This window comes from Pseudophryne corroboree, chromosome 8 (genome assembly GCF_028390025.1).
Source record: "Pseudophryne corroboree isolate aPseCor3 chromosome 8, aPseCor3.hap2, whole genome shotgun sequence".
In the NCBI taxonomy this organism is placed as follows: domain Eukaryota; kingdom Metazoa; phylum Chordata; class Amphibia; order Anura; family Myobatrachidae; genus Pseudophryne; species Pseudophryne corroboree.
In genome coordinates, this window is record NC_086451.1 from 13,848,828 (window position 1) to 13,871,680 (window position 22,853).

Sequence of the window (22,853 nt, forward strand, 5' to 3'; positions counted from 1 at the left end):
CCTGACAGGACAGTATCACCCTCAGAGTATAATACCCCCAGCCCCCTGACAGTACAGTATCACCCTCAGAGTATAATACCCCCAGCCCCCTGACAGGACAGTATCACCCTCAGAGTATAATACCCTTAGCCCCCTGACAGTACAGTATCACCCTCAGAGTATAATACCCCCAGCCCCCTGACAAGACAGTATCACCCTCAGAGTATAATACTCCCAGCCCCCTGACAGGACAGTATCACCCTCAGAGTATAATACCCCCAGCCCCCAGACAGGAGAGCATCACCCTCAGTGTATAATACCCCGAGCCCCCTGACAGGACAGTATAACCCTTAGTGTATAATACTCCCAGCCCACTGACAGTACAGTATCACCCTCAGAGTATAATACCCCCAGCCCCCTGACAGTACAGTATAACCCTCAGAGTATAATACCCCAGCCCCTAGACAGTACAGTATCACCCTCAGAGTATAATACCCCCCAGCCCCCAGACAGTACAGTATCACCCTCAGAGTATAATACCCCAGCCCCTAGACAGTACAGTATCACCCTCAGAGTATAATACCCCCAGCCCCGACAGGACAGTATCACCCTCAGAGTATAATACCCCCACCACTCTGACAGTACAGTATCACCCTCAGAGTATAATACCCCCCAGCCAGTACAGTATCACCCTCAGAGTATAATACCCCCAGCCCCCTGACAGTACAGTATCACCCTCAGAGTATAATACCCCCCAGCCCCCTGACAGGGCAGTATCACCCTCAGAGTATAATACCCCAGCCCCCTGACAGGACAGTATCACCCTCAGAGTATAATACCCCAGCCCCTAGACAGTACAGTATAACCCTCAGAGTATAATACCCCCATCCCCTGACAGTACAGTATCACTCTCAGAGTATAGTACCCCCAGCCCCCTGACAGTACAGTATCACCCTCAGAGTATAATACCCCCAGCCCCCTGACAGGACAGTGTCACCCTCAGAGTATAATACCCCCAGCCCCCTGACAGGACAGTATAACCCTCAGAGTATAATACCCCCAGCCCCCAGACAGGACAGTATCACCCTCAGAGTATAATACCCCCAGCCCCTAGACAGTACAGTATCACCCTCAGTATATATCCCCAGCCCCCTGACAGTACAGTATCACCCTCAGAGTATAATACCCCCAGCCCCCTGACAGGACAGTGTCACCCTCAGAGTATAATACCCCCAGCCCTCTGACAGGACAGTGTCACCCTCATAGTATAATACCCCCAGCCCTCTGACAGGACAGTGTCACCCTCAGTATATAATATCCCCAGCCCTCTGACAGGACAGTGTCACCCTCAGAGTATAATACCCCCCAGCCCCCAGACAGGACACTATCACCCTCAGAGTATAATACCCCCAGCCCCCTGACAGGACAGTATCACCCTCAGAGTATAATACCCCCAGCCCCTAGACAGTACAGTATCACCCTCAGTATATAATATCCCCAGCCCCCTGACAGTACAGTATCACCCTCAGAGTATAATACCCCCAGCCCCCTGACAGGACAGTGTCACCCTCAGAGTATAATACCCCCAGCCCTCTGACAGGACAGTGTCACCCTCAGAGTATAATACCCCCAGCCCCCTGACAGGACAGTATAACCCTCAGAGTATAATACCCCCAGCCCCCAGACAGGACAGTATCACCCTCAGAGTATAATACCCCCAGCCCCTAGACAGTACAGTATCACCCTCAGTATATATCCCCAGCCCCCTGACAGTACAGTATCACCATCAGAGTATAATACCCCCAGCCCCCCGACAGTACAGTATCACCCTCAGAGTATAGTACCCCCAGCCCCCTGACAGTACAGTATCACCCTCAGAGTATAATACCCCCAGCCCCCTGACAGTACAGTATCACCCTCAGAGTATAATACCCCCTGACAGGACAGTGTCACCCTCAGTATATAATACCCCCAGCCCCCTGACAGTACAGTATCACCCTCAGAGTATAATACCCCCAGCCCCCTGACAGTACAGTATCACCCTCAGAGTATAATACCCCCAGCCCCCTGGCAGGGCAGTGTCACCCTCAGAGTATAATACCCCCAGCCCCCTGGCAGGGCAGTGTCACCCTCAGAGTATAATACCCCCAGCCCCCTGACAGGGCAGTGTCACCCTCAGAGTATAATACCCCCAGCCCCCTGACAGGACAGTATCACCCTCAGAGTATAATACCCCCAGCCCCCTGACAGTACAGTAACACCCTCAGAGTATAATACCCCCAGCCCCCTGACAGTACAGTATCACCCTCAGAGTATAATACCCCCAGCCCCCTGACAGTACAGTATCACCCTCAGAGTATAATACTCCCAGCCCCCTGACAGGACAGTATCACCCTCAGAGTATAATACCCCCAGCCCCCTGACAGGACAGTAACACCCTCAGAGTATAATACCCCCAGCCCCCTGACAGTACAGTAACACCCTCAGAGTATAATAGCCCCCTGACAGGACAGTGTGTAAGGGATATATATAGAGTGTGACAATGAGCTCCCAGCTGCCTGCACTGGGTAGAATGGAGGGAGGTCATGTTGGGAGGGAGGGGGACCTGGGGGCCTCCCCGCTCCCCGGACAGCCGCCCTCAGACCCCTGTCCTGCTGCTCCCCCACCGCAGCAGTGACCCCTCCGGCCGAGCCTTCGGGTCACACGCACCCGCTGACCGTGGCCTCACCCCCCGGACTACCCCTCTCTCTCCCCTTCCCGGCCGCTCCACCGAGCGGAGAGAGGAGGGACAGGGCGGCAGGGGGCGGCGCTGGGAGTTGTAGTCTCCCCGGGCCTCCCATCCCCATGTCCGCCAGCGGCGGCGCATGCGGCCCGGAGACTACAAATCCCAGCGGGCTGTGCGGGTCCCGCGCATGCGCGCCGCTCACCCCGAGCTCGTCTATTATGCTGCTGCCCTGGTGAAGGGAAAAAAGAGGAGACCGAGGAGGAGGCGCCGGAGGGACCGTGCGGCCAGCGCTGCGGAGCGGCCGGGGGACAAGTAATCCGCCACCCTCTCCCCTCTATCCCTGTGTGTGTGTCTGGCAGCGGGGTGCAGGGCGGGGACCCGGCCGGGAGGGGGGGCCCTCACTCACCCCCCCTCCTCTACCCCCCACCCCGCGGCAGCGGCCGCTCCGGCCGAGCAACAATGTAACAAAGCCTCTGACTGATACATTGTATCCGCGGGGGCCCGCCGAGGGGGGCTCCAGCCCGGGGAGCAGGGGGCATTTTCCCTGCCCGCCATCTTTTAAAGGGAAGAATTGTGGGAGGCCCCGGGCCGGGGGGAGAGGCGGATCCCGGGCGGCAGCCACCCCGCCGGGCAGTGAGTGGCAACCAGAGACCGGGGCCTCCAGGCTTCCCCAGTACTGTGACAGTGGAGGTCAGGCCGGGGTTCCGGCTGCACATCGGGCCCCCCTTCCCCGGGTAGATGCCGGTTACTGTGGGAGGGACCCGGGCTGGGGGATGTCTGAGTGGTGACAGGAACTTCTCCCCTGCTGGGACCCTGTGCAGGAGGCTCTGCAACTTGTGTGTACTGTCCTTCCCCCTGCCAGGCTCTGCAACTTGTGTGTACTGTCCTTCCCCTGCCAGGCTCTGCAACTTGTGTGTGTACTGTCCTTCCCCTGCCAGGCTCTGCAACTTGTGTGTGTACTGTCCTTCCCCTGCTAGGCTCTGCAACTTGTGTGTGTACTGTCCTTCCCCCTGCCAGGCTCTGCAACTTGTGTGTGTACTGTCCTTCCCCTGCTATGCTCTGCAACTTGTGTGTGTACTGTCCTTTCCCCCTGCCAGGCTCTGCAACTTGTGTGTGTACTGTCCTTCCCCTGCTAGGCTCTGCAACTTGTGTGTATACTGTCCTTCCCCCTGCCAGGCTCTGCAACCTGTGTGTATACTGTCCTTCCCCCTGCCAGGCTCTGCAACTTGTGTGTACTGTCCTTCCCCCTGCCAGGCTCTGCAACTTGTATGTATTGTCCTTCCCCCTGCCAGGCTCTGCAACTTGTGTGTGTACTGTCCTTCCCCTGCCAGGCTCTGCAACTTGTGTGTGTACTGTCCTTCACCTGCCAGGCCCTGCAACTTGTGTGTATACTGTCCTTCCCCCTGCCAGGCCCTGCAACTTGTGTGTATACTGTCCTTCCCCCTGCCAGGCTCTGCAACTTGTGTGTATACTGTCCTTCCCCCTGCCAGGCTCTGCAACTTGTGTGTACTGTCCTTCCCCTGCTAGGCTCTGCAACTTCTGTGTGTACTGTCCTTCCCCTGCTAGGCTCTGCAACTTCTGTGTGTACTGTCCTTCCCCTGCCAGGCTCTGCAACTTGTGTGTATACTGTCCTTCCCCCTGCCAGGCTCTGCAACCTCTGTGTGTACTGTCCTTCCCCCTGCCAGGCTCTGCTGTGTGTAACTTCCATATGTGCAGTCCTAGGGCCATGGGTATACAGTCCTTTCCCTGCCAGGCTCTTCTCTGTAACTTCCATGTGTACAGTCCTTCCTCTGCCAGGCTCTGCAACTTCTGTGTGTACAGTCCTTTCCCTGCCAGGCTCTTCTCTGTAACTTCCATGTGTACAGTCCTTGCTCTGCCAGGCTCTGCTCTGAATGTAACTTCTCTGCCAGGCTCTGCTCTGTGTGTAACTTCCATGTGTACAGTCCTTGCTCTGCCCTGTCTGTAACTTCCATGAGTATAGTCCTAGCTCTGCATATAACTTCCATGTGTACAGTCTTTGCTCTGCTCTGTATGTAACTTCCATGTGTACAGTCTTTGCTCTGCTCTGTATGTAACTTCCATGTGTACAGTCCTTGCTCTGCTCTGTATGTAACTTCCATGTGTACAGTCCTTGCTCTGCTCTGTATGTAACTTCCATGTGTACAGTCCTTGCTCTGCTCTGTATGTAACTTCCATGTGTACAGTCTGCTCTGCCAGGCTCTGCTCTGTATGTAACTTCCATGTGTACAGTCTTTGCTCTGCTAGGCTCTGCTCTGTATGTAACTTCCATGTGTACAGTCCTTGCTCTGCTCTGTATGTAACTTCCATGTGTACAGTCTGCTCTGCCAGGCTCTGCTCTGTATGTAACTTCCATGTGTACAGTCTTTGCTCTGCTAGGCTCTGCTCTGTATGTAACTTCCATGTGTACAGTCCTTGCTCTGCTCTGTATGTAACTTCCATGTGTACAGTCTTTGTTCTGCCAGGCTCTGCTCTGTATGTAACTTCCATGTGTACAGTCTGCTCTGCCAGGCTCTGCTCTGTATGTAACTTCCATGTGTACAGTCTTTGCTCTGCCAGGCTCTGCTCTGTATGTAACTTCTCTGCCAGGCTCTGCTCTGTGTGTAACTTCCCTGTGTACAGTCCTTGCTCTGCCAGGCTCTGCTCTGTATGTAACTTCCATGTGTACAGTCTTTGCTCTGCCAGGCTCTGCTCTGTATGTAACTTCTCTGCCAGGCTCTGCTCTGTGTGTAACTTCCATGAGTATAGTCCTAGCTCTGCATATAACTTCCATGTGTACAGTCTTTGCTCTGCCAGGCTCTGATCAGTCTGTAACTTCTCTGCCAGGCTCTGCTCTGTGTGTAACTTCCATGTGTACAGTCCTTGCTCTGCTCTGTCTGTAACTTCCATGAGTATAGTCCTAGCTCTGCATATAACTTCCATGTGTACAGTCTTTGCTCTGCCAGGCTCTGATCAGTCTGTAACTTCCATGTGTACAGTCCTTGCTCTGCTCTGTATGTAACTTCCATGTGTACAGTCCTTGCTCTGCTCTGTATGTAACTTCCATGTGTACAGTCCTTGCTCTGCTCTGTATGTAACTTCCATGTGTACAGTCCTTGCTCTGCTCTGTATGTAACTTCCATGTGTACAGTCCTTGCTCTGCCAGGCTCTGCTCTGTATGTAACTTCTCTGCCAGGCTCTGATCAGTCTGTAACTTCCATGTGTACAGTCCTTGCTCTCCTCTGTATGTAACTTCCATGTGTACAGTCTTTGCTCTGCTCTTCCATGTGTACAGTCCTTGCTCTCCTCTGTATGTAACTTCCATGTGTACAGTCTTTGCTCTGCTCTTCCATGTGTACAGTCCTTGCTCTGCTCTGTATGTAACTTCCATGTGTACAGTCCTTGCTCTCCTCTGTATGTAACTTCCATGTGTACAGTCTTTGCTCTGCTAGGCTCTGCTCTTCCATGTGTACAGTCCTTGCTCTGCTCTGTATGTAACTTCCATGTGTACAGTACTTGCTCTGCCAGGCTCTGCTCTGTATGTAACTTCCATGTGTACAGTCCTTGCTCTGCTCTGTATGTAACTTCCATGTGTACAGTCTTTGCTCTGCTCTGTGTGTAACTTCCATGTGTACAGTCTTTGCTCTGCCAGGCTCTGCTCTGTGTGTAACTTCCATGTGTACAGTCTTTGCTCTGATCTGTATGCAACTTCCATGTGTACAGTCCTTGCTCTGCTCTGTATGTAACTTCCATGTGTACAGTCCTTGCTCTGCTCTGTATGCAACTTCCATGTGTACAGTCCTTGCTCTGCCAGGCTCTGCTCTGTGTGTAACTTCCATGTGTACAGTCTTTGCTCTGCCAGGCTCTGCTCTTCCATGTGTACAGTCCTTGCTCTGCTCTGTATGTAACTTCCATGTGTACAGTCTTTGCTCTGATCTGTATGCAACTTCCATGTGTACAGTCCTTGCTCTGCTCTGTATGTAACTTCCATGTGTACAGTCCTTGCTCTGCTCTGTATGCAACTTCCATGTGTACAGTCCTTGCTCTGCCAGGCTCTGCTCTGTGTGTAACTTCCATGTGTACAGTCTTTGCTCTGCCAGGCTCTGCTCTTCCATGTGTACAGTCCTTGCTCTGCTCTGTATGTAACTTCCATGTGTACAGTCCTTGCTCTGCCAGGCTCTGCTCTGTGTGTAACTTCCATGGGTACAGTCCTTGCTCTGCTCTGTATGTAACTTCCATGTGTACAGTCCTTGCTCTGCCAGGCTCTGCTCTGTATGTAACTTCCATGTGTACAGTCCATGCTCTGCTCTGTTATCCTGCCAGTATCACAACACTGAACTTCTGCAAGTGTTTCTCCTATATCCCAGTTCCTTCAGCAGAACATGTAAAACTCCTGTGCTGCCCCCAGGCTCCCGTCTGACCCTCTCCAGTGCAGATAGGTTACATTGTAACGTCTCTATATATCCCCAGCCATGAATGACTTTTATTATGTTTGAGGCGGTTCTGCGCTGCCTTAGGTGTCAGGTTATTACTGTGTATCTAAGAAGAACCATATGTGCTTTCCGCTCTGCCTGCAGCGTAGTAGCGGTACCCTGTCCTGCCCGCATGGCACCAGTCCCCTCTGTTTTTAAAGGTCTCACTTTGACAGCAACCAAACTTTATTAAAAGTCTGTGTGCTGCTTGTTTAGTGATTCTGCTGTGTATGTCCCCGTCTGATCATTAGCGATGGCATCTCCTTGTGGTGACACTTCTTTGCTTGTGCTTTGTGCAATTAGTAAGTAGGAGCTGACGCTCTAATGCTGAACAGAGGGGATCCTTCAGTGCTTTGCTAATTGTCTTCTGTGATTAACCTGTTCCTGTGCTGCACTGTGTGGTAGTGGTGGGATGTCTGTCCTCTGATTGGGTCTCTGATAGATGCTACAGGTGCTGATTGTGAGGTGTTACAGTGTGTGAGAGGTTGTCGTGGCAGGTTTGGGAGTGAGGTAAGAGCGGTGCCTCTAAGGTGTGTTGTGAAATTGTTATTTTCTACAAATTATGTTTTATTATTGCACTTGATATTGCAACATATTATCTGCTTTTTCTGATGCGCAGTATACAGTATTTATTGTGTGTGTACCGTGTATAAATATAATCTGTTCTGTAACTTTAACGTGGCTAGTTATATACAAAGCACCTGTTGATTCTTTTTAATGCTTTATATTCCTGCTGTTTGAACTCCTGACTTTGCTAAACTGCTTTGAAGTATTAAGTCCTTTGCTACGCCCAGGCTGGGTACACGCCGTACAGCGATGAGACGATTTCCAGCCGCTCGGTCTGATCTGTACGCAGCACCCGGAGCCAGATAATTGTACCGGAACTAGTCGGATGGGATGATTGGATCTGCCCTGCTGTGGCACGATGAGCCGCCGTTGTGCGCATTTTGCAGTGTGTACGAATTTCCGACCCGTCCATCATTTCTGCTGTTAGTTTCTTTGCAAACATCCCCTCTTAGGACAGATCGTCGTACGGATCGGAAGCATAAATCGCTAGTGTGCACGCTCCAGATCGGATGGTGTCTGTCGTTGAATCGCTCAGACGTTTGTAAAATCGTTCATACAAATCGGTTAGTGTGTATGCAAAAAATCGTTACTGAAAAATCGTTCATATCGCACAGTGTGTAGGGCCCTAAAGTCGAGCGACCGTGAAATTGTTCAGGAGTGTACCTACTATTAGTTACTGGTATGATAGGGAGATATCGTGTATAGTTTTAGCTAGTTTATAGCGTCTTATGCAGTTTGGATTGTTACTTACTTTTCCCTAGTAGCGGTTGTGGCTCGGTGTCGGGTTGATGCCCTAGTAGCGGTTGTGGCTCTGTGTCGGGTTGATGCCCTAGTAGCGGTTGTGGCTCTGTGTCGGGTTGATGCCCTAGTAGTGGTTGTGGCTCTGTCAGGTTGATGCCCTAGTAGCGGTTGTGGCTGTGGCTCTGTGTCGGGTTGATGCCCTAGTAGCGGTTGTGGCTCTGTGTTCGGTTGATGCCCTAGTAGCGGTTATGGGTCTGTGTCGGGTTGATGCCCTAGTAGCGGTTGTGGCTCTGTGTTCGGTTGATGCCCTAGTAGCGGTTATGGGTCTGTGTCAGGTTGATGCCCTAGTAGCGGTTGTGGCTGTGTGTCAGGTTGATGCCCTAGTAGCGGTTGTGGCTCTGTGTCGGGTTGATGCCCTAGTAGTGTTTATGGCTCTGTGTCAGGTTGATGCCCTAGTAGCGGTTATGGCTCTGTGTCGGGTTGATGCCCTAGTAGCGGTTATGGGTCTGTGTCAGGTTGATGCCCTAGTAGCGGTTGTGGCTGTGTGTCAGGTTGATGCCCTAGTAGCGGTTGTGGCTCTGTGTCGGGTTGATGCCCTAGTAGTGTTTATGGCTCTGTGTCAGGTTGATGCCCTAGTAGCGGTTATGGCTCTGTGTCGGGTTGATGCCCTAGTAGCGGTTGTGGCTCTATGTCAGGTTGATGCCCTAGTAGCGGTTATGGGTCTGTGTCAGGTTGATGCCCTAGTAGCGGTTGTGGCTGTGTGTCAGGTTGATGCCCTAGTAGCGGTTGTGGCTCTGTGTCGGGTTGATGCCCTAGTAGTGTTTATGGCTCTGTGTCAGGTTGATGCCCTAGTAGCGGTTATGGCTCTGTGTCAGGTTGATGCCCTAGTAGCGGTTATGGGTCTGTGTCAGGTTGATGCCCTAGTAGCGGTTGTGGCTGTGTGTCAGGTTGATGCCCTAGTAGCGGTTGTGGCTCTGTGTCGGGTTGATGCCCTAGTAGTGTTTATGGCTCTGTGTCAGGTTGATGCCCTAGTAGCGGTTATGGCTCTGTGTCGGGTTGATGCCCTAGTAGCGGTTGTGGCTCTATGTCAGGTTGATGCCCTAGTAGCGGTTGTGGCTCTGTGTCAGGTTGATGCCCTAGTAGCGGTTATGGGTCTGTGTCAGGTTGATGCCCTAGTAGCGGTTATGGGTCTGTGTCGGGTTGATGCCCTAGTAGCGGTTGTGGCTCTGTGTCAGGTTGATGCCCTAGTAGCGGTTATGGGTCTGTGTCAGGTTGATGCCCTAGTAGCGGTTGTGGCTCTGTCAGGTTGATGCCCTAGTAGTGGTTGTGGCTCTGTCAGGTTGATGCCCTAGTAGCGGTTATGGCTCTGTGTCGGGTTGATGCCCTAGTAGCGGTTGTGGCTCTGTGTCAGGTTGATGCCCTAGTAGCGTTTATGGCTCTGTCAGGTTGATGCCATAGTAGCGGTTATGGGTCGGTGTCGGGTTGATGCCCTAGTAGCGGTTGTGGCTCGGTGTCAGGTTGATGCCCTAGTAGCGGTTGTGGCTCGGTGTCGGGTTGATGCCCTAGTAGCGGTTGTGGCTCTGTGTCAGGTTGATGCCCTAGTAGCGGTTGTGGCTCTGTGTCAGGTTGGTGCCCTAGTAGCGGTTATGGGTCTGTGTCAGGTTGGTGCCCTAGTACCGGTTATGGCTCTGTGTCAGGTTGATGCCCTAGTAGCGGTTATGGGTCTGTGTCAGGTTGATGCCCTAGTAGAGGTTATGGCTCTGTGTCAGGTTGGTGCCCTAGTAGCGGTTATGGCTCTGTCAGGTTGATGCCCTAGTAGCGTTTATGGTTCTGTGTCAGGTTGATGCCCTAGTACCGGTTATGGGTCTGTGTCAGGTTGATGCCCTAGTACCGGTTATGGGTCTGTGTCAGGTTGATGCCCTAGTACCGGTTATGGGTCTGTGTCAGGTTGATGCCCTAGTACCGGTTATGGGTCTGTGTCAGGTTGATGCCCTAGTAGCGGTTATGGGTCTGTGTCAGGTTGATGCCCTAGTAGCGGTTATGGGTCGGTGTCGGGTTGATGCCCTAGTAGCGGTTGTGGCTCTGTGTCAGGTTGATGCCCTAGTAGCGGTTATGGGTCTGTGTCAGGTTGATGCCCTAGTAGCGGTTATGGGTCTGTGTCAGGTTGATGCCCTAGTAGCGGTTATGGGTCGGTGTCGGGTTGATGCCCTAGTAGCGGTTGTGGCTCTGTGTCAGGTTGATGCCCTAGTAGCGGTTATGGGTCTGTGTCAGGTTGATGCCCTAGTAGCGGTTGTGGCTGTGTCGGGTTGATGCCCTAGTAGCGGTTATGGCTCTGTATCAGGTTGATGCCCTAGTAGCGGTTATGGGTCTGTGTCAGGTTGATGCCCTAGTAGCGGTTGTGGCTCGGTGTCGGGTTGATGCTCTAGTAGCGGTTGTGGCTCTGTGTCCGGTTGATGCCCTAGTAGCGGTTGTGGCTCGGTGTCCGGTTGATGCCCTAGTAGCGGTTGTGGCTCGGTGTCGGGTTGATGCCTTAGTAGCGGTTGTGGCTCGGTGTCGGATTGATGCCCTAGTAGCGGTCGTGGCTCGGTGTCGGGTTGATGCCCTAGTAGCGGTTGTGGCTCTGTGTCGGGTTGATGCCCTCGTAGCGGTTGTGGCTCGGTGTCGGGTTGATGCCCTCGTAGCGGTTGTGGCTCTGTGTCGGGTTGATGCCCTCGTAGCGGTTGTGGCTCTGTGTCGGGTTGATGCCCTCGTAGCGGTTGTGGCTCTGTGTCGGGTTGATGCCCTCGTAGCGGTTGTGGCTCTGTCGGGTTGATGCCCCAGTAGCAGTTGTAGCTTTGTGTCAGGTTATTGTTCCATAGGATGATTTGGGGAGGGGGATTTCTTATGACCCTGTGTGTTGTCAGAGTTATAAGCACCAGGTGTGTCATCTCCGGCCCATCCAGCCTGTACATACAGTTGCCGAGTTGCCTTATTACATGTGTTGCCCGTAACATAATAGTCCTGTGGGGAATTCCGGAGCCTGATTAGTTACTTGCCGCCTCTGGGGAACGTGGATAAATGTACAGTGTTATCCCTCTTTTGGGGAATACGGTGATACTTTTGTTTTTGACTGTAATTAGACCAATTTTTCAAGCCCTCCCACTTCTCTTTGTCTTCCGTTGTGCGTTACGATATAAAGTACATAACAAATAACTCTTGAATATAAAGAGCTCATCGTATTCTGACGTTCCTGTCCAGAGGGCTCGGACGCGTGCCCCACTGGTAGAATGCCCGCTCCTATAGAACAGGGATGCTTTCAGTGCAGGGTTTCCCATCCTCAGGGCACACTCACAGTCCAGGTCTGGGTGATGGTATCCGTTCAGATGGTCGACAATTTTAAGGTCGACACGTGAAAATGGTCTACACATGAAAGATCGACACATAAAAAGGTCAGCGTGGCTTTTTGAAAGAAAAAAAAAATAGATTTTTAACTTTTTCATACTTTACCTTCCACGTGGACTACGCTTGGGAATAGTAACCTGTGCCGAGCGCAGCGGTAGCAGAGCGAGCCATGCAAGGGGACGCTGTACACTGATTGGGGTTCCTGGTCATGTTACGGAAAAAATGACACCAAAAACAGTTCAAAAATCCATGTCGGCTTTTTCATGTCGGCTTTTTCACGTGTCGACCTTTTGTCCATGTCTACCATGTCAATGTCGACCAATAGTGGTCGACCTAATGACTGTCGACCAGTCATACCGGAACCCTGGGTGATAGCCATGCTTAAGCACAGGTGATTAAATCAAAATAACTGAGGCACTAAGGTCACCTGTGCTGGAATACGGCTATCCTTAAAACCTGGACTGTTGGTGTACCTTCAGGACTGCGGTTGGGAACCGCTGTTTTTAGTGCTTGGTGCCATTTGTTAGGTGTTGCAATATGGATATCTAAAGTCAGTGACTCCACTGCGGCCCCTGTATCGTAGTATGAGGGCCCTTCTGCCTGTTTCAGGGGTCTGTGTGTAGCATTGTTTTATCGTGTTGGGTATGTGTGACCGGCGACCACAATACAGACGCTGGGATCTCGGCCGTTGGATGGCCAGCAGGGGGGCGAGCACAAGGGAAGCCCCTTGCGGGCTTGCTGCGCCATTCTATTCCCACTCTGAGTGTCGTGGACACCCACATGTGGGAATAGTCCATGTTGGTCGGCACGCCGACCGCCAGGATTTTCAGATGCCGGGATCCCAGCGTCTATATTCGTTGGTCACTTAAACGTATCCCGTTTTATTTGCACGTGCAAAAATCCGCCCAGTAGTGGAGCCTGACCCCTCATATTAACCTCATCCGTAAAGCACAAAAAAATGGTGTGTATTTCATGATATAAATGTTACGTAGAATGCGCTGTATTGAGCGTCTCCAAACACACAGTACATATAAATAAAATATTTGAGCGCTATATGTGTTATATATACATGTATTTTATGCCAGACGCTTTAGATTAGTGTTTTATATCACCCTGGGGTCAGTGCTGTATGTAAATGAAGACTAGACGCCTTCAGATAAGAATGCAGTCATTTGAGTTGCTGTGACATCACTGGCTCCGCCCCCGTGGGAAGTGACAGAACATTTGTTCTAAGCAAGTCTGTGCGCTGATATCTGCCATTTTATAGGATACTACCCCCCAATCTTCACTTGTTAACTTGCTACATAGGTTAACAGAGATTGTGATGGACCGCATTGGTTATCTTATTTCAAGTATATTAAGCCTAGTTTTTGTTTATTTAAATACACAGGAATACTGGCATCTCTGGTATATGGACTGGGCCTTGTATACAGGGCATTGGCAGAATAACAATATTGCGTTGAGAACACAGTATTGAGACTATACAGTATATTGTGCAGTCTTGGTACTTTTGACCAATCTGTACGACTATCATAGGTTCTCAAACTCTGTCCCCAGGACCCCAAACAGCTCACATTTCCCAGGTCACCCATACGCTGCACAGGTGTATTCACTACTCACTGATACATTATTTCACTGCGAGGAGACCTGGAAAACATGAGCTGTTTGAGAACCTCTGATGTAGTGTGTAGGCCGAATCTATCGTTTACACGCATTCTTCATTGCATTGTCCTGTCTGATGAGCTGCACGTCAGGTGGGGCGATTCCACAAACGATGCAGTGTTACATTAAGCATGCAGTGATATTACGTTGTCTCATGACGTATAGGGGGCTGATTCAATTGTTTTGGGCGTCTAAAAAGCCTGTCTAACCGGGACAATTGAATCATCCGCATAGTGTAGTGTGTGCAGCAGTGTGATGTATTGTATCACATCACTGATTTGCACAACCATTCAGCAGTGTACCTACTGTTAGTGCTTAGAGATTTGTTTGTTTGATTTCACACATTGTTACATATTAGTCTTGTTTTGTAATTCACGGTTTTCTTGTGTGCTCGTGTTTACGTACTCTGTTAGGCGCTGTGGCGTCATTATAAATAAAGGATGATGGTTATTTCTCCATACTGGACATGGATTTCCTTATGCAGTTTGGTGACAGATCAATTATATTGGTTGGTTTTTTATCTCTGTGGGGTAAATTCAATTCTGCGAGATCTGAATAGCAATTCAAATGAGCGTGCTGTTATGCGTGAAAACAAACATCAGACTAAACCTCTGCCTTTAGTGCGATGCAGACAGCATTGCGGCAGGCACTTAAGTCGGAGAATGCCTGTTAACGCAACTAAACTCCCTGTTTAAAGCGTGAGAACCGCCATTTTCCAACATAACAGTGCAGTCAATTGACTAGCTCCGTGACCTCCTGCCTGGTGCTACTCATCTCACGCTTAATTGAATCAGGCCATGTGATTCGGATTCCTGGGCATCGTTGAGCAGAGCGAAGGTCTTTAGCCTGTTGGCTTAGCGGTCTGGGCAACTGTTGCCATCTGCAGTTCCCATTACATAGCGGTGTGGACTGTCCTGTGTGACCAGAGCCGCTGTACTGAGATCCGCACTTGGCTGCTACTTAAGTACATGTTGCAACTCGCAATCCGTGTGAAACACATTGGGGTCGATTCAATTCACTGACAGTTGAATAGCGCTGGAAACTCCTGGCACTATTCAATATAGCGATGAGTGACCCTCAATTGTCGGGAATTCTTCTCTCATCCCCGGGGGATGAGAGAAGAAACCCGACAAAAGTGCTGGCGCGCGGCCAGCGCGAGGCTGATTCTGTCGGGAATTAGCCTCGCCTCGCGTCGGGTAGTTAAGTCGGAGAATGCCCGTCCTCCAACAATTCAACCTGTTTAGTCGGCGAGAACGGGCCATCGCCGACTTAACAGGAGCTGAATTGAATAGCGTCGGGATCTAATTCCCGGCGCTATTCAACTGTCACTGAATAGAATTGACCCCATTGACTTGGGATCATGCATAATGTTAAAAGCATCACTAGCGCGTGTTCTAGATGACACTGGTGAGCCGAGGTGATACACCGCACGCTACCATATCATAAGCTATTGCAATGTATCGTTTGACAGGTCGCAATAGAATGACTTGTCTCCAGCTGATAAGTTATAGATCCAGTTTGGAAACTTCATGAATGTTTAATAAGGCAAAACAATGTCTGATTGTTCAAAACGTGCGCTTTCTGTCCTTTGGCTAATAGCGCTGTCCAGGTTTGGAGGCGTATAGGGTTTTTATTTTGCACTTTAGTTGTTCCTCACCCTTCTATCCCATGGGTGCTGCCTGTACAATAGTCCTGAGCTGCCTAACACGCAGCACCCTGGGCGAAGGTCTGTTTAATACCAGGTTGGGTATAAATGTTGGCGTGTCTCCCCATCTCAATACAGTTGTGGTTTCACGCTGGATAAATGCTTTGATCAGCCCCAGACTGGAAATGTAATGAATTTAGCCATTCGGGTCACCCACAAGCATCTACCTGCCGGAGGTCCTGGTGTGTCGGGCACTCTGTGTGTGACTGCAACACTTCCCTGGGGTTTGTTGTGCTAAGGCAGCTGGATGCTCACTAAAAGGCCTTTGTCTGCAGGGCATGCTGGGTCTTGTAGTGTCAGACCAAGTCTGGTAGGTGAGCTATTGGGCAGCTTGAGTAATTGAAATAAAATAATGTTCGCTTGCTGCAATCTGTAACGTTCGCTCATATCCCCAATATTCGCAGTTAAGTGATTTGTGGTGGAGCCGTTGTATCGGTAGATGATAAATAATCATTTAAAAAATAAGATCGTTCCCGTTTGACCCTGGTAACATAGGGGCAGATGTATTACCCTGGAGACAGCATAAGGAAGTGATAAACCAGTGATATGTGCAAGGTGATAAAGGCACCAGCCAATCAGCTCCAATATGTAAATTAACAGTTAGGATCTGATTGGCTGGTGCGTTTATCACCATATACATATCACTGGTTTATCACTTCCTTATGCCTTCTCCACGTTAATACATCTGCCCCAGTGTAACATAGTAACTAAAGTTGAAAAAAGACAATTGTCCATCGAGTTCAACCTATTTGTGGTCTCCTATGCAGTCTCATTATAGGACTAGTTATTTCTCTGACGTCCTAGTGGATGCTGGGTACTCCGTAAGGACCATGGGGAATAGACGGGCTCCGCAGGAGACTGGGCACTCTAAAAGAAAGATTAGGTACTATCTGGTGTGCACTGGCTCCTCCCTCTATGCCCCTCCTCCAGACCTCAGTTAGAATCTGTGCCCGGCCAGAGCTGGATGCACACTAGGGGCTCTCCTGAGCTTCTAGTAAAGAAAGTATTTATTAGGTTTTTTATTTTCAGTGAGATCTGCTGGCAACAGACTCACTGCTACGAGGGACTTAGGGGAGAGAAGCGAACCTACCTGCTTGCAGCTAGCTTGGGCTTCTAGGCTACTGGACACCATTAGCTCCAGAGGGATCGAACACAGGCCCAGCCTCGGTCGTCCGGTCCCGGAGCCGCGCCGCCGCCCCCCTTGCAGAGCCAGAAGCAAGAAGAACGTCCTGGAAATCGGCGGCTGAAGACTCCGGTCTTCATTAAGGTAGCGCATAGCACTGCAGCTGTGCGCCATTGCTCCCTATGCACACCACATACACCGGTCACTGATGGGTGCAGGGCGCTGGGGGGGGGGGGGGGGGGCGGGGCGGGGGCGCGCCCTGGACTGCAATTAGAGTACCTTACATTGGCAAACAGCACATATTATAGTCTAATAAACTATATATGTGCAAAAATCCCCTGCCATAATATTAATATAAGAGCGGGAGAAGTCCGCCGTGAAGGGGGCGGGGCTATCTCCCTCAGCACACTGGCGCCATTTTCTCTTCACAGCTCCGCTGGAAGACTGCTCCCCAGGCTCTCCCCTGCAGTTTCCAGGCTCAAAGGGTAAAAAAGAGAGGGGGGGCACTAAATTTAGGCGCAAACTGTACATGAAAAGCAGCTATAGGGAAAAATCACTTTGTTAGTGTAAATCCCTGATTATATAGCGCTGTGGTGTGTGCTGGCATACTCTCTCTCTGTCTCCCCAAAGGACTTTGTGGGGTCCTGTCCTCAGTCAGAGCATTCCCTGTGTGTGTGCGGTGTGTCGGTACGGCTGTGTCGACATGTTTGATGAGGAGGATTATGTGGGGGTGGAGCAGGTGCCGATAAGTGTGATGTCACCCCCTGCGGGGACGACACCGGAGTGGATGGATATGTGGAAGGTATTAACCGACAGTGTCAACTCCTTACATAAAAGGTTCGATGACGCAGCTTTGGGACAGCCGGCATCTCAGCCCGCGCCTGCCCAGGCATCTCAGAGGCCTTCAGGGGCTCAAAAACGCCCGGTACCTCAGATGGGTGACACAGATGTCGACACGGAGTCTGACTCCAGTGTCGACGAGGATGAGACAAATATACAATCCACTAGGGCCATCCGATGTATGATTACGGCAATGAAAAATGTGTTGCACATTTCTGACATTAACCCGGTTACCACAAAAAAGGGTATTATGTTTGGGGAGAAAAAGCAGCCAGTGACTTTTCCCCCATCTGATGAGTTAAACGAGTGTGAAGAAGCGTGGGGTTCCCCAGATAAGAAACTAGTAATTTCTAAGCGGTTACTAATGGCGTACCCTTTCCCGCCAACGGATAGGTTACGCTGGGAGACATCCCCTAAGGTGGACAAAGCGCTCACACGCTTATCAAAAAAGGTGGCACTGCCGTCTCAGGCTTCGGCCGCCCTAAAGGAGCCTGCAGATAGAAAGCAGGAGGCTATCCTGAAGTCTGTGTATACACACTCAGGTACTATACTGAGACCTGCTATTGCTTCAGCATGGATGTGTAGTGCTGCAGCAGCATGGTCTGATTCCCTGTCAGATAACATTGATTCCCTTGACAGGGACACTATTTTGCTAACTATAGAGCATATTAAAGACGTAGTCTTATATATGAGAGATGCACAGAGGGACATTTGCCGGCTGGCATCTAGAATTAATGCAATGTCCATTTCTGCCAGAAGAGTATTATGGACTCGGCAGTGGACAGGTGATGCTGATTCTAAAAGGCACATGGAAGTTTTGCCTTATAAGGGTGAGGAATTGTTTGGGGACGGTCTCTCGGACCTCGTGTCCACAGCAACAGCTGGGAAGTCGACCTTTTTACCTCAGGTCCCCTCACAGCCTAAGAAAGCACCGTATTATCAAGTACAGTCCTTTCAGCCTCAGAAAGGCAAGCGGGTCAGAGGCGCGTCCTTTCTGCCCAGAGGCAGGGGTAGAGGGAAAAAGCTGCACCAGACAGCCAGTTCCCAGGAACAAATATCCTCCCCTGCTTCCACTAAGTCCACCGCAAGACGCTGGGGCTCCACAGGTGGAGCCAGGTGCGGTGGGGGCCTGTCTCCGGAACTTCAGCGACCAGTGGGTTCGCTCACGTGTGGATCTCTGCGTTTTACAGGTATCTCAGGGATACAAGCTGGAGTTCGAGACGTCTCCCCCTCGCCGTAACCTCAAATCAGCCTTGCCTGCTACTCCCAAGGAAAGGGAGGTAGTACTGGCGGCAATTCACAAGCTGTACCTCCAGCAGGTGATAATCAAAGTTCCTCTCCTTCAACAGGGACGAGGTTACTATTCCACAATGTGTGTGATACCGAAACCAGACGGTTCGGTGAGACCCATTTTAAATTTGAAATCCTTGAACACTTATATAAGGAAGTTCAAGTTCAAAATAGAATCGCTCAGGGCGGTTATTGCAAGCCTGGAAGAGGGGGATATTATGGTGTCACTGGACATCATGGATGCTTACCTACATGTCCCCATTTACCCACCTCACCAGGAGTACCTCAAGGTTGTGGTACAGAATTGCCATTACCAATTCCAGACGTTGCCGTTTGGTCTGTCCACGGCACCGAGGGTGTGTTCCAAGGTAATGGCCAAAATGATGATACTCCTTCGAAAGAAGGGAGTTATAATTATCCCGTACTTGGACGATCTCCTTATAAAGGCGAGGTCCAAGAAGCAGTCGTTGATCGGAGTAGCACTATCTCAGGAAGTGCTACAACAGCACGGCTGGATTCTGAATATCCCAAAGTCGCAGCTGATTCCTACGACGCGTCTGCTGTTCTTGGGCATGATTCTGGACACAGAACAGAAGAAGGTGTTTCTCCCGGAGGAGAAGGCCCAGGAATTGTCATCTCTGGTCAGGGACCTCCTGAAACCAAAACAGGTGTCGGTGCATCACTGCACGCGAGTCCTGGGAAAGATGGTAGCTTCTTACGAAGCAATTCCCTTCGGCAGGTTCCATGCAAGGATCTTTCAGTGGGATCTGTTAGACAAGTGGTCCGGATCGCATCTTCAGATGCATCGGTTGATCTCCCTGTCCCCGAGGGCCAGGGTGTCTCTGCTGTGGTGGCTGCAGAGTGCTCATCTTCTCGAGGGCCGCAGATTCTGCATTCAGGACTGGGTCCTGGTGACCACGGATGCAAGCCTCCGAGGTTGGGGGGCAGTCACTCAGGGAAGAAACTTCCAAGGACAGTGGTGGAGTCAGGAGACTTCCCTACACATAAATATTCTGTAACTAAGGGCCATTTACAATGCCCTGAGTCAAGCAGAACCCCTGCTTCAAAACCAACCGGTGCTGATTCAGTCAGACAACATCACGGCGGTCGCCCATATAAACCGACAGGGCGGCACAAGAAGCAGGATGGCGATGGCAGAAGCCACAAGGATTCTTCGATGGGCGGAGAATCACGTGCTAGCACTGTCAGCGGTGTTCATTCCGGGAGTGGACAACTGGGAAGCAGACTTCCTCAGCAGGCACGACCTCCACCCGGGAGAGTGGGGACTTCATCCAGAAGTCTTCAAGCTGATTGTAAATCGTTGGGAAAGGCCACAGGTGAACATGATGGCGTCCCGCCTCAACAAAACGCTAAAAAGATATTGCGCCAGGTCAAGGGACCGTCAGGCGATAGCTGTGGACGCTCTAGTGACACCGTGGGTGTACCAGTCGGTTTATGTTTTCCCTCCTCTTCCTCTCATACCAAAGGTACTGAGGATAATAAGAAAGAGAGGAGTAAGAACTATACTCATCGTTCCGGATTGGCCAAGAAGAACTTGGTACCCGGAACTACAAGAAATGATCTCAGAGGACCCTTGGCCTCTGCCGCTCCGACAGGACCTGCTACAGCAGGGGCCCTGTCTGTTCCAAGACTTACCGCGGCTGCGTTTGACGGCATGGCGGTTGAACGCCGGATCCTAATGGAAAAGGGCTTTCCAGATTAAGTCATTCCTACGCTGATAAAAGCTAGGAAGGATGTGACAGCAAAACCTTATCACCGCATATGGCGAAAATATGTTGCTTGGTGTGAGGCCAGGAAGGCCCCAACAGAGGAATTTCAGCTGGGTCGATTTCTGCACTTCCTACAGTCAGGAGTGACTATGGGCCTAAAATTGGGATCCATTAAAGTCCAGATTTCGGCCCTGTCTATTTTCTTTCAAAAAGAACTGGCTTCACTGCCTGAAGTTCAGACGTTTGTTAAGGGAGTGCTGCATATTCAGCCCCCTTTTGTGCCTCCAGTGGCACCTTGGGATCTCAACGTTGTGTTGGATTTCCTAAAATCACATTGGTTTGAGCTACTTCAGACCGTGGAGTTGAAGTATCTCACGTGGAAGGTAGTCATGCTGTTGGCCTTGGCCTCAGCTAGGCGTGTGTCAGAATTGGCGGCATTGTCCTGTAAAAGCCCATATCTGATTTTCCATATGGACAGGGCAGAATTGAGGACTCGTCCCCAATTTCTCCCAAAGGTGGTATCAGCGTTTCATTTGAACCAACCTATTGTGGTGCCTGCGGCTACTCGGGACTTGGAGGATTCCAAGTTGCTGGACGTAGTCCGGGCCCTGAAAATCTATGTTTCCAGGACGGCTAGAGTCAGAAAAACTGACTCGCTGTTTATCCTGCATGCACCCAACAAGCTGGGTGCTCCTGCTTCAAAGCAGACTATTGCTCGCTGGATCTGTAGCACGATTCAACTTGCACATTCTGCGGCTGGACTGCCGCATCCTAAATCAGTAAAAGCCCATTCCATGAGGAAGGTGGGCTCTTCTTGGGCGGCTGCCCGAGGGGTCTCTGCTTTACAACTTTGCCGAGCTGCTACTTGGTCGGGATCAAACACTTTTGCAAAATTCTACAAGTTTGATACCCTGGCTGAGGAGGACCTTGAGTTTGCTCATTCGGTGCTGCAGAGTCATCCGCACTCTCCCACCCGTTTGGGAGCTTTGGTATAATCCCCATGGTCCTTACGGAGTACCCAGCATCCACTAGGACGTCAGAGAAAATAAGAATTTACTCACCGGTAATTCTATTTCTCGTAGTCCGTAGTGGATGCTGGGAGCCCGTCCCAAGTGCGGACTTTCTGCAATACATGTATATAGTTATTGCTTAACTATAGGGTTATTGTTATGAGCCATATGTTGAATGAGTCTCAGTTGTTGTTCATACTGTTAACTGGGTATAGTATCACAAGTTATACGGTGTGATTGGTGTGGCTGGTATGAGTCTTGCCCGGGATTCCAAATCCTTTCCTAGTAATGTCAGCTCTTCCGGGCACAGTTTCCCTAACTGAGGTCTGGAGGAGGGGCATAGAGGGAGAAGCCAGTGCACACCAGATGTAGTACCTAATCCTTCTTTTAGAGTGCCCAGTCTCCTGCGGAGCCCGTCTATTCCCATGGTCCTTACGGAGTACCCAGCATCCACTACGGACTACGAGAAATAGATTTACCGGTGAGTAAAATCTCATATATATATATATATATATATATATATATATATATATATATATATATATTCAACAATCACAGTGAATGACAAATGGCTGACATGATCAAAATGCAGACATCAGATATGAACACCGTATATTGCGGACGATTTGTTAATCCAATGTGGTTTTCTTAATTAGTACATATCCGATGTTCTTATATCCGAACCAGAACCCCAACGCGTTTCAGATGCAATAAAGAATGCGCTGATTTCACAGCTTGATTTTTATTGAATGTGCCAATTCAGTAAGGCAAACAGTAATACAATAATGCTGTATTCGGTATAAGCCACAATATCGTTTACGTGGATAATACTCAGCAGGAAGAGTGGCTTTTCCTAGTCAGCAGTCCTGCTGAGTATTATCCATCTGTTATTGCAAAGCCTGTTTTACTGATGTGGGATTAATACGATCATTAATTGGTTATCCATTTCTTTATGTTCTTCCGACTAGTTCTGATAATGAGCCCCTGATGAAGTCCAGTTGGACGAAACGCCGTTGGGGTTCTGGTTCGGATATAAGAACATCGGATATGTACGAATTAAGAAAACCACATTGGATTAACAAATTGTCCGCAATATACGTTGTTAATATCTGATGTCTGCATTTTGATCATGTCAGCCATTTGTCATTCACTGTGATTGTTGAATACTTTTATATAAATATATTTAAAAAAAAAAATTCTTTTAAAGTGAATTGTGGTCAAATTCTGGAAGGTATTATTGGGTCTAGCTCCCTTAGACACCACCCCTTTTTTCTGCATATACAAGGCTGACAACAGAAGTAATAGCCCGTTACCAAAGCCAGGTACAAAGTTTGACGAACCAGCGATCTTGTGATAGACCAATAAATGTATCGATATATATCGTATGGCATGTACACTGCGCGGTCCGCATGGTCTGTCACGGTTAATGTAGAAGCTCCGCATCGTCCCGACAGGCGTGCAGCACATCAGGTGGGAAGACTACGCAATTCATCCAGCAGTGTATTGTGTACACACTACACAATGATCTTGCAGTGTTGTCGCAGGTACTGTGATTGCACGACAAGTCATGAAGTGTGTACCCAGCTTAAGGGGGGAGGTGTATCAAACCTTGGAGAGAGATAAAGTACCAG

General features: G+C 50.2%; 1 protein-coding gene across 12 annotated transcripts in view; it reads left to right on the forward strand.

The window, feature by feature from the left end:
- Positions 1 to 2,860: 2,860 nt before the first annotated feature.
- BRD3 (bromodomain containing 3) overlaps positions 2,861 to 22,853 on the forward strand; it is a 67,428-nt gene continuing 47,435 nt past the window's right edge. For 3 of the 12 annotated variants that reach the window (XM_063935924.1, XM_063935926.1, XM_063935929.1), the window contains exon 1: positions 2,863 to 3,016. The gene's annotated coding sequence lies outside the window, so the exon portion shown is untranslated. Of the gene's footprint in view, positions 3,049 to 3,275; positions 3,439 to 22,746; positions 22,767 to 22,853 lie in introns of those variants that run through there. The other 9 variants (XM_063935922.1, XM_063935925.1, XM_063935928.1 and 6 more) reach the window with 6 other exon arrangements.